Raw genomic sequence first — 11,558 nt, 5'->3', positions numbered from 1 at the left:
TCAGGAGGAAACATTGAAGGCAAAGAGAGTTCCATTGCCACAGAATCCAGAAATGTATTATGGAACTTCCAGCTCTTCGTCTGCAAGAACTGGTTCACATGCTCCAATTCAAACGGCGTTTGTCACAAGCACAGATTGTTTTGGCAATCCAATACAAGTTCATGTTAAGCCGCCTCCCACCACAGACATATTTGGAAATCCAATCCAACCACCTCCTCCTCCGCCTCCTGCTCAACAACAACGTGCATGTTATGGAGGAACATCATCTGCTAGTCAACAATCAAAGCCAAATACAGTACAGCTCGACACTTCAAGCTTCTCCAAAGTCAGTGTAGAAGTAGCCAAGGAACACATGGAGCTACTTAACACTATAGTGAGCGCGTACTGTGGGTTGATAGAAGGTCAGATTGGCAACATTAATCTGACACAGGAAGACTATCGGCAGATAGATAAAGAAGAGATGGACTTGATGGATATCAAGTGGGCCTTTGCTAGCGCTGTGAGAAGAGCAAAGGATTGGTTGGAAAGTACTGGCAGAACCAGCTTGGAAAGTAAGAGAGACACCAAGTATGGGTTTGATAAACAAGCAGTAAAGTGCTTCAACTGTGGTGAACGGGGTCACTTTAAACGGGAATGTGCAAAGCCAGCACAGCATGGAAACCAGAACCCCTTCAGAAACCAGGGCAACCAGCAGAACCAGAACAGAAATAATGAACGTACATTAGTGCCTGTCAACAATCAAGCCAACCGGGCACTTGTAGTTCAGATGGATGAAGGTTGCGACTGGTCAATCCAGTTTGGTGGTGATGCTCCTAATGGTACAGCTTGCTTTGCTCAAGTTGTGAAGGATGTAGTTAACACCAGTGGTGGAGAATCTTCCGCCAGTGGTGGTGAATCTTCTGAGGATGAAGACTCTTCTGGGTACAGCAGGAGTGTTGATGAAGATTCATCTGGGTCAGGCGATGAGAATGTGAGTGAGACATCTGGTGTCTCGGCTGATGCTGATATTGATGAACGTTTGGATGAAGCTGCAGCACTAAGTGTTGGAAGATCTATTCTGGTGGACCAAGCTGCTTGTACTTCGTCTTCTCTCCATTCAGCCTTTATGGCTAATGTCGACAGTTCTTCAAGTCTGGTATGTGTCGATGAACCCATTGCTGTAAACTGTGATAACTGTGATAGCTTGCAGGCTAAATGTGTTGAGTTAGAGGCAAACATGTCTGAGTTGCAAGCCAAACATGATGCTTTACAAGCTAGTTTGTTTGACTTGCAAGACAAACATGGTTCCTTGAATGATGAGTGGTGTGCATTGCAAAGCAAACACGAGGCTTTGCAAGAAAAATATGATGTGACATTCATCCACAATCAGAAGTTGACTGTGGATCTTTCAAAATGCACAGAAGCCAATATGTTTTATGAAAACCATGAAAAGGAATTTAAGTCAATGATTGAGACATTAAAGAAAGACAAAACTGAATTGACTAAAATGGTTTCCAGAAAACAAACGGACATTAATTTGTACATCTCACGTCTTGAAGCAATGCAAAAAGAAATGGTCTGTGTAAAAACGGAAAGTGAGGCAATCCAACTCAAGCTAGACAGCTATTTGAGCTCTAGCTACGTGTTGGATCACATCATTGACGTTCAGAAAGAAAAGAAGGATGTCACATGCATAGGATACAAAAAATGTCCACCACCAGTCAGACACAATTATGATGCCATGCCTGATGAGGAGGATAGAGTGTTCTTCGAACCATCTGTTCCTCTTGATGTAAAGGAGTTTGCAGCAGGACTCGGATACCAGAAAGAAGTATCCTCAGATTCAAATGTGTCAGCAGATACATCTGTAACTGCTGAACAGAAACAGGATCCTCTAGTTGAGGTTGAGGATGCTGATTCTTCAGATGATGAATCTGATGATGCTGCTCCAGCAAAGTCTGATGCGGTAGTCAAAAATGAGGACATACCTCTTGAGAATCACATTCTATGTGATCCCCCTGTCAAACCCGCTAAGACTGTTGCAACTGAGTCCTCGTCTGAGAAGGAGTCGGAGAGTGTGACCTTGCTGTACACTTTGGTTGGTGATGATAAAATTTACTCAGACAAAGATTTTCCTATTAAGAACGTTAATCAATCCTTAATCGATAAAGTCTTTGAAAATTCGACAAGTAAGTTTTTGGGGAAGAAAGGACCACATGTTACAGTTACACAGTGTCCTCCAATCCCAAAGGCTGAAGTTCGAAAACAATTTGGCAACAAGAAATTACCAGCAATGCCAAAACAGCAAAATCACACCAAGCCCAAAGGAAAGGCACCGGCTCAAGTCCAGAAGAAGCCGAATCAAAAGAAGAAGAAAAATGTTAACTTTGTGAAATCGACGGGAACGGATAAAATTGAAACGTTTGAAAATAAATCTAACTTAGATTTTGTCAAGAAAGCTACTGTTTTGAAAAGAAATGAACAAAACAGTTCACAGCCTAGTACCTCGGGTTCACAAAGTTCAACATCATCGGCTAAGAGAACACATGATTCTTCGAGGTATGTTGAACGAAGATCATGTTTTGAGTGTGGAACCATTGGGCATATAATTCGAAATTGCCCTTATCTTCATAAGCAAAAAGGAAAGGTTGATGATCCCCGTGGCAAGACTGACCGTAAGCCATCTGTTTCCACAAAACAAGATCCCCGACTTGTAAAAGAAAGGGAGAAGAAGCAGAAACGCCAACAGGTCAAAAGGATTGAAAAAGTAATTAAAACCGATGTGGTTCAAAAGCAATCTGTTTCTGTAAAATCAACAAATTCAAAAACTTCAAACTGTAATGAAGTTAAAATTTTAAAGAATGACACTGATAAAACAAAACAGACATGGAAACCTAAATCGGTTACTGAATCAGGGGGACCATCACAATTTACAAACCATCAAAGACAAGAAGTTATTGTCATTGATGAAAATGGAAGACCCAAGACCACAATGGCTTGGGTCCCACTCTCCAACTAATCTCTGAGTGAGTGTGCAGGAAGTTCCAGGAGGAACTATTGATAGTCTTAGGATTGTTGATAGTGGAATGTCCTTGCACAAGATAGGCGACAGAAGAAATTGTTGCCTTTGGTGGAGGGAGGGAAGAAGAAAAGAACACAAAAAGTCTGATGAAAGAATGTGTTTGAATGATGGTGCATAATTCGACCAAATGAAGAACGTGCCAAAAATTTGGTCATTCTGGTTTTTGATCGGGTCCTCAGGAACGAATGAAGTGAAATGTGTGCCGATGCCTTTGCATGGATTGAACATCCGCACACCATTTCTGAAAGAGAAAGTCAAAGACCTTCGCTGGTACAATGTGGAAGACCAGCCGGACCCGGAGGTTTATGATTTTTTTGCTGTCAAGAGATTTCTCAGTAACTGCAAATTCGACTTTGAAGTCCACACCGGGTGGATATCCAGTTGGGAGAGTGCTTAGATTCCTTGCAATGCACGGAACAGTTGCAGGATACGCCTTTAAATTCTTAATCTCTCCTATACTTGTCGATATTTAAGCTACTTTGTGAATTATTATTATCTCGAACAGTACTCTTTGGCCTGACACGTTGATCTCGAATATCACCTCACACGTGATTGTTTCTTTATGAAACTCGTCAATGTTGTTATGGTCCACACCGATGACCAACGTGCCGACTTATTTACCAAAGCTTTTGACAAATCCAGATTTGACTTCTTATTATTGGTAAACGGCATTAAGGTCAAGCAAGAGTAAATCAACATCGGAAAATCATTTTTGTAAATATCTTTGTGTGTTTTTAAATTTCTCTTAGTTTATTGATTTTAGGGGGAGTAAATCCAAAAATCTGAAAATCTAAAAACATCGAAAAATTTCAAAAACAAAAAAACAATAGAAAAACAAAAATGAGTTTCCTGGAGAGCAAAAGAGAAAATGATAGTACATCAGTGGTCTATCCAAACCTCTTTAAACCTTAAATGAAAAACGATAAGCAGCTCTATATAAGATGTATCGGTAGGCTCACAATCATTTTAAAGTGTGCAGGGTGATATAAATCTTAATCGACTGAAGACCAGGTGGGAACCATTCATTGGCATATGGTCTTAGTACCGAAATTTCGTTTGATAGATTGCCGAGGTTCTGAGATATTCGGTCTTTATGCTGCTTATCATCTGGGTATCATGGTTGTATCTTTTACCGAAAAATAACGGGGACGCAAGTCTAGATCTTCCATGATACTATACATACGTGTACATATTCATACTGCATTCGACCTCAATAAGTGATAAACAATCACATGTCCAAATCAAATAAGTGATAAAATATCACATTTATCCGGGTGTCAAGTTCGTCTCTCTGCTGTACGGAAGTACTGACCTGTTCACGGACTTGCACCTGTGCCCTCATGCATACGAAAATCAAGTTCCTCATCAATAAGTGATTATATCACATAGGACTTGTTTTCAATTCAAAATAAGTGAGTATCTCACATTTTATACGGTCAAACAGATGATAATCAGTATACTCACCGGTAAGATGAACTCTCGTGCATACCTTGATACGGGAATGTGTCGTGATGTGGATGAACACCGGTCGGTAAGTATAAATCATACCTTAACGTATCCCCTCGCCATGATTACATCTGATAAGTTGAGCTTAAGTGGACAACAATACCGATAATTGTTATAGGATGCTTATCTTAATGTTAACTAACTGAACAACAAGAGTGTTTTGGCATGACCGTACACTGATATGATTCTCTTACCCTCGAAACTCGCAAAAAGAATGTTTGTATATATTTATTTATTTACTGCTTAACTTTTATTATTTCTTTTAAACAGTTTCGTCGTTTGGTGCATATCAGCACGACATTAGCGGTGATGTCGTTTGATAACACTCAAAGGATTCTAAAATTGTTGTCTTTTAATTTCAAAAACACGCCTAAAATCCGTGTTTTAATATAAACTTTATAAAAGCCAAAAAGATTTTCTTTCTACTTTATTTTCGATCGTACGATGTTGGAGCTCGAGTCTTCGTTACCTGAAACCTGAACGAAAACCGAATTGACTAAATCTTCATAAACGGTCGAAATTTGCATGTTTTTGAAAGTTAAAGACTAAAATCGAGAAATTTATTAAACTTTCAAACTGTCGGACGGTGTTTGATTGTGATAATGGTCATGAGTGTGTCACTTGTTTATGATTAACTATATTCCAAGTAGTTGTTCTCATTATGCGTTTAGATTTCTTGCATGTGCATATTCTAAAGGCTAGGAGAACATGGTCGATGACAAGCTTTGGAATGAAGACACGACGAGAAGGCGCTCAAAAGATGAATATGATCGAGTTGCCGCTGGCCATCATCAACACCACAAGGATCTCACTTCATAAAGTTAAAGTATTTCACGAGCATAACTCAAGGGGGAGCTTATGTTAAGGGGGAGTTTGTCAACACACTTCCTACATGATACGGGTAGTTTGTTGATACACTCTCTGCTTTCAAGGCGTGAAGACTTTGAAGATCCTCCGACATTGAAGACTTGAAAGGACATCAGAGTTTTGGGAACTCGAAGACCAAAGACCGTCGAAGTTCGAGACGAGTCTACAACTATAGAAGATAAAGACAAAGCTACAGCCAAGGGGGAGTTTGTTGGTGCACTTGTGTCTGTACTTTGTCTGTATTCGGTCTGTATATAAACGATGTCCAAAGTTTAGTCTGTAAGTTGACCAAGTCAACTATCCTCCTAGTTTGACTTGGTCAATCTGTTTGTAATATGCTAGTCTGAATCGAAGGATAGCCTCGAAGGATACTGTTGATCCTTCGAGGTTCTCGAAAGATATGCTTCGAATTGTTGGACCTCGAAGGATCATCCTTCGAGGTCATTGCTGATCATTCGAACATGTTGTCATCGATAGATGATCCTTCGGACCATCTATCGGATCCTTCGACCAAGACCTGCTGTGTATGGGTATATATACCCATGCAGTGTGTTGTATTTCAGTTAGACACCAAGACAGATAGAACACACACATCCGAGAGATAGTCTTGAGAGCTTTCTGTCCGGAACTCACACACACACTTTGAGAGTTTACAAGTTAGGTTTGTAAACATTGTGCTTGTAACCGAAACCTTCATTTGCATTAATACAAGTTGTGTTAATCGGTGAACCCGTGTGTGTTTGTGTTTATACTTGCTTAATCCCGGTTTGCTCGCTAGCTTGGATTCCGCACTCGCTAGTGGGTTAGTATAACAAGGTTTGAGGTTCGTCATCCGACAAAAAGGGACCTACAAGTGGTATCAGAGCTTGGCTCTTTACCTTGTTTAAAACCGGGTTTTTCAAGTTCTTGGTGTGTGTTTGAACACTTGGTTTAACACCCGTTTTTGTTGGTTTTTCTACACTTTTAAACTGGAAAACGTGTTTTAAACTTACCGGGAGTGTTCATAAGTGGGTTGGGTAACTTAAAACTTGTTTTTAGGTGACTTTGTGTTTTCCGGCGATTATTCCGGTTAAAGCTCCGGTGACTGGTTTTTGGATAAGGTTTCCTTTTTGGGCAAATTATCTTTCAAAATCTTGGTTGGTGGGAAAGTTGTCAGCCTGCCATACCCTTTTGCCGAAAGTTGACTTACCAACCCATCACCTTTTCACCAACCCGTCACATCTGTGTCAGTGTGTCAGTGCACATTCGAAAGATATCCTTCGACTTCGAAAGATATCCTTCGACATCGAAAGATCATCTTTCGATCAAGGAAGGCACGATAGATCATCATCTTTCGACACATCCTTCGAAGTCCGAAACATATCTTTCGACCAAGGAATCTATTCGAAAGACAGTGTCCGAAAGATAAGGATTTAACTCGAAAGATAAGGATCTTTCAAAAGGGAATCCTTCGAGTTCTTGAATCTTTCGAAATTATTGTTCGAGATTCAACAGTAATCTTTCGAGAACTGTTGATCCTTCGAACAATAGTTGATCTTTCGATTGTGGTGAGTTTATTGTTAACTAGTTTCTGTGATTTCAGATCTTTCGACCAGGATCCTTCGGCTGTGTGATCTTTCGGGTGGCCATCATCCTTCGTGACTTTGACTTAGAATTTATTTTTCTTGTCAAAGATGAATCCGAGTTGGTGGAATCCTGCTCCAGACAGTGGAAAATATACCAGTTCTGGTGTTACTCCTTCATGGTGGGGTACACCGGCTCCTGATAGTGGAAAGTACACGTGTACAAGTCTATCACCATCATGGGCCGAATCTCCAGTATCTACATCTTCACAAGCAAATGCTTTACCATCAAATCAATGGGCATTAGTAACGGGTCAAACTCCGAGTGTACAAAGTATCTTATTAAGCGAAAGCGAAACAGGAAGTTTGAATCGACCCCCAAAACTGATGAGTTTGAATGAATATCCAGGATGGGCTGAGAGGTTTAAAACATATGTTCTTGGTCAAAATACGGAACTGTGGATACGTTTCACCACAGATTTCGATCAAGCCATAGAGGTTGCTGCTTCAGAGACTGCGTCATTTGCTGATCTTCCCGAAGATAAAAAGAAAACGTATGATCTGGAAAAGAAAGCATACGCCATTCTCACCCAGGCTTTGAGCAAGGATATTTATCACCAGTTTGTCAGCTTCAAGACAACTAAGAAGTTGTGGGACGGGTTGAAAACAAGAGGAGTAGGGAATGAAGCAACACGTCAGTTGCGTCATGATCTGCTCAAGAAAGAATTTGACAGCTTCGCTTGCATGGATAAGGAGTCTCTGGGAGACATGACAAGTCGTTTCTATCACCTGCTTACTGAGTTGAACAATTTTGGAGTTACAACAACTCAAGCAGAGGTGGTAAAGAAGTTTGCTGATGCCTTACCTCCTCAATGGAGTAGTTTCTTGGAAATCCTTAAGTATAACGGAGCGTTGAGAACTACAAGTTTTAACGACTTCGTGCAGCTTTTGGAAAACAAGGATCAGGAGGAAACATTGAAGGCAAAGAGAGTTCCATTGCCACAGAATCCAGAAATGTATTATGGAACTTCCAGCTCTTCGTCTGCAAGAACTGGTTCACATGCTCCAATTCAAACGGCGTTTGTCACAAGCACAGATTGTTTTGGCAATCCAATACAAGTTCATGTTAAGCCGCCTCCCACCACAGACATATTTGGAAATCCAATCCAGCCACCTCCTCCTCCGCCTCCTGCTCAACAACAACGTGCATGTTATGGAGGAACATCATCTGCTAGTCAACAATCAAAGCCAAATACAGTACAGCTCGACACTTCAAGCTTCTCCAAAGTCAGTGTAGAAGTAGCCAAGGAACACATGGAGCTACTTAACACTATAGTGAGCGCGTACTGTGGGTTGATAGAAGGTCAGATTGGCAACATTAATCTGACACAGGAAGACTATCGGCAGATAGATAAAGAAGAGATGGACTTGATGGATATCAAGTGGGCCTTTGCTAGCGCTGTGAGAAGAGCAAAGGATTGGTTGGAAAGTACTGGCAGAACCAGCTTGGAAAGTAAGAGAGACACCAAGTATGGGTTTGATAAACAAGCAGTAAAGTGCTTCAACTGTGGTGAACGGGGTCACTTTAAACGGGAATGTGCAAAGCTAGCACAGCATGGAAACCAGAACCCCTTCAGAAACCAGGGCAACCAGCAGAACCAGAACAGAAATAATGAACGTACATTAGTGCCTGTCAACAATCAAGCCAACCGGGCACTTGTAGTTCAGATGGATGAAGGTTGCGACTGGTCAATCCAGTTTGGTGGTGATGCTCCTAATGGTACAGCTTGCTTTGCTCAAGTTGTGAAGGATGTAGTTAACACCAGTGGTGGAGAATCTTCCGCCAGTGGTGGTGAATCTTCTGAGGATGAAGACTCTTCTGGGTACAGCAGGAGTGTTGATGAAGATTCATCTGGGTCAGGCGATGAGAATGTGAGTGAGACATCTGGTGTCTCGGCTGATGCTGATATTGATGAACGTTTGGATGAAGCTGCAGCACTAAGTGTTGGAAGATCTATTCTGGTGGACCAAGCTGCTTGTACTTCGTCTTCTCTCCATTCAGCCTTTATGGCTAATGTCGACAGTTCTTCAAGTCCGGTATGTGTCGATGAACCCATTGCTGTAAACTGTGATAACTGTGATAGCTTGCAGGCTAAATGTGTTGAGTTAGAGGCAAACATGTCTGAGTTGCAAGCCAAACATGATGCTTTACAAGCTAGTTTGTTTGACTTGCAAGACAAACATGGTTCCTTGAATGATGAGTGGTGTGCATTGCAAAGCAAACACGAGGCTTTGCAAGAAAAATATGATGTGACATTCATCCACAATCAGAAGTTGACTGTGGATCTTTCAAAATGCACAGAAGCCAATATGTTTTATGAAAACCATGAAAAGGAATTTAAGTCAATGATTGAGACATTAAAGAAAGACAAAACTGAATTGACTAAAATGGTTTCCAGAAAACAAACGGACATTAATTTGTACATCTCACGTCTTGAAGCAATGCAAAAAGAAATGGTCTGTGTAAAAACGGAAAGTGAGGCAATCCAACTCAAGCTAGACAGCTATTTGAGCTCTAGCTACGTGTTGGATCACATCATTGACGTTCAGAAAGAAAAGAAGGATGTCACATGCATAGGATACAAAAAATGTCCACCACCAGTCAGACACAATTATGATGCCATGCCTGATGAGGAGGATAGAGTGTTCTTCGAACCATCTGTTCCTCTTGATGTAAAGGAGTTTGCAGCAGGACTCGGATACCAGAAAGAAGTATCCTCAGATTCAAATGTGTCAGCAGATACATCTGTAACTGCTGAACAGAAACAGGATCCTCTAGTTGAGGTTGAGGATGCTGATTCTTCAGATGATGAATCTGATGATGCTGCTCCAGCAAAGTCTGATGCGGTAGTCAAAAATGAGGACATACCTCTTGAGAATCACATTCTATGTGATCCCCCTGTCAAACCCGCTAAGACTGTTGCAACTGAGTCCTCGTCTGAGAAGGAGTCGGAGAGTGTGACCTTGCTGTACACTTTGGTTGGTGATGATAAAATTTACTCAGACAAAGATTTTCCTATTAAGAACGTTAATCAATCCTTAATCGATAAAGTCTTTGAAAATTCGACAAGTAAGTTTTTGGGGAAGAAAGGACCACATGTTACAGTTACACAGTGTCCTCCAATCCCAAAGGCTGAAGTTCGAAAACAATTTGGCAACAAGAAATTACCAGCAATGCCAAAACAGCAAAATCACACCAAGCCCAAAGGAAAGGCACCGGCTCAAGTCCAGAAGAAGCCGAATCAAAAGAAGAAGAAAAATGTTAACTTTGTGAAATCGACGGGAACGGATAAAATTGAAACGTTTGAAAATAAATCTAACTTAGATTTTGTCAAGAAAGCTACTGTTTTGAAAAGAAATGAACAAAACAGTTCACAGCCTAGTACCTCGGGTTCACAAAGTTCAACATCATCGGCTAAGAGAACACATGATTCTTCGAGGTATGTTGAACGAAGATCATGTTTTGAGTGTGGAACCATTGGGCATATAATTCGAAATTGCCCTTATCTTCATAAGCAAAAAGGAAAGGTTGATGATCCCCGTGGCAAGACTGACCGTAAGCCATCTGTTTCCACAAAACAAGATCCCCGACTTGTAAAAGAAAGGGAGAAGAAGCAGAAACGCCAACAGGTCAAAAGGATTGAAAAAGTAATTAAAACCGATGTGGTTCAAAAGCAATCTGTTTCTGTAAAATCAACAAATTCAAAAACTTCAAACTGTAATGAAGTTAAAATTTTAAAGAATGACACTGATAAAACAAAACAGACATGGAAACCTAAATCGGTTACTGAATCAGGGGGACCATCACAATTTACAAACCATCAAAGACAAGAAGTTATTGTCATTGATGAAAATGGAAGACCCAAGACCACAATGGCTTGGGTCCCACTCTCCAACTAATCTCTGAGTGAGTGTGCAGGAAGTTCCAGGAGGAACTATTGATAGTCTTAGGATTGTTGATAGTGGAATGTCCTTGCACAAGATAGGCGACAGAAGAAATTGTTGCCTTTGGTGGAGGGAGGGAAGAAGAAAAGAACACAAAAGAATGTGTTTGAATGATGGTGCATAATTCGACCAAATGAAGAACGTGCCAAAAATTTGGTCATTCTGGTTTTTGATCGGGTCCTCAGGAACGAATGAAGTGAAATGTGTGCCGATGCCTTTGCATGGATTGAACATCCGCACACCATTTCTGAAAGAGAAAGTCAAAGACCTTCGCTGGTACAATGTGGAAGACCAGCCGGACCCGGAGGTTTATGATTTTTAGCCTTGAGTTTATTAAGAATTATAAAAATATTTTTAATACAGGAAGTAGTATAAATGATTGGGATGGCATTCTGAAAGGATGGCGTTTTTTAAGCATTCTAAAAGTTTTATTGTAATACTAGTAGAAATGTCCGCGCGTTGTGGCGGGTGCGTCTATTTTATCGCCTCGTAGTTGTTCTTGGGGTTTGTGGTGTGGTAAAGTCACCAACCTCATACATCACAACCTCTATTCCTAA

Source organism: Helianthus annuus, chromosome 8 (genome assembly GCF_002127325.2).
Source record: "Helianthus annuus cultivar XRQ/B chromosome 8, HanXRQr2.0-SUNRISE, whole genome shotgun sequence".
Taxonomy (NCBI): Eukaryota; Viridiplantae; Streptophyta; class Magnoliopsida; order Asterales; family Asteraceae; genus Helianthus; species Helianthus annuus.
Note: the sequence above shows the minus strand (reverse complement) of the source record.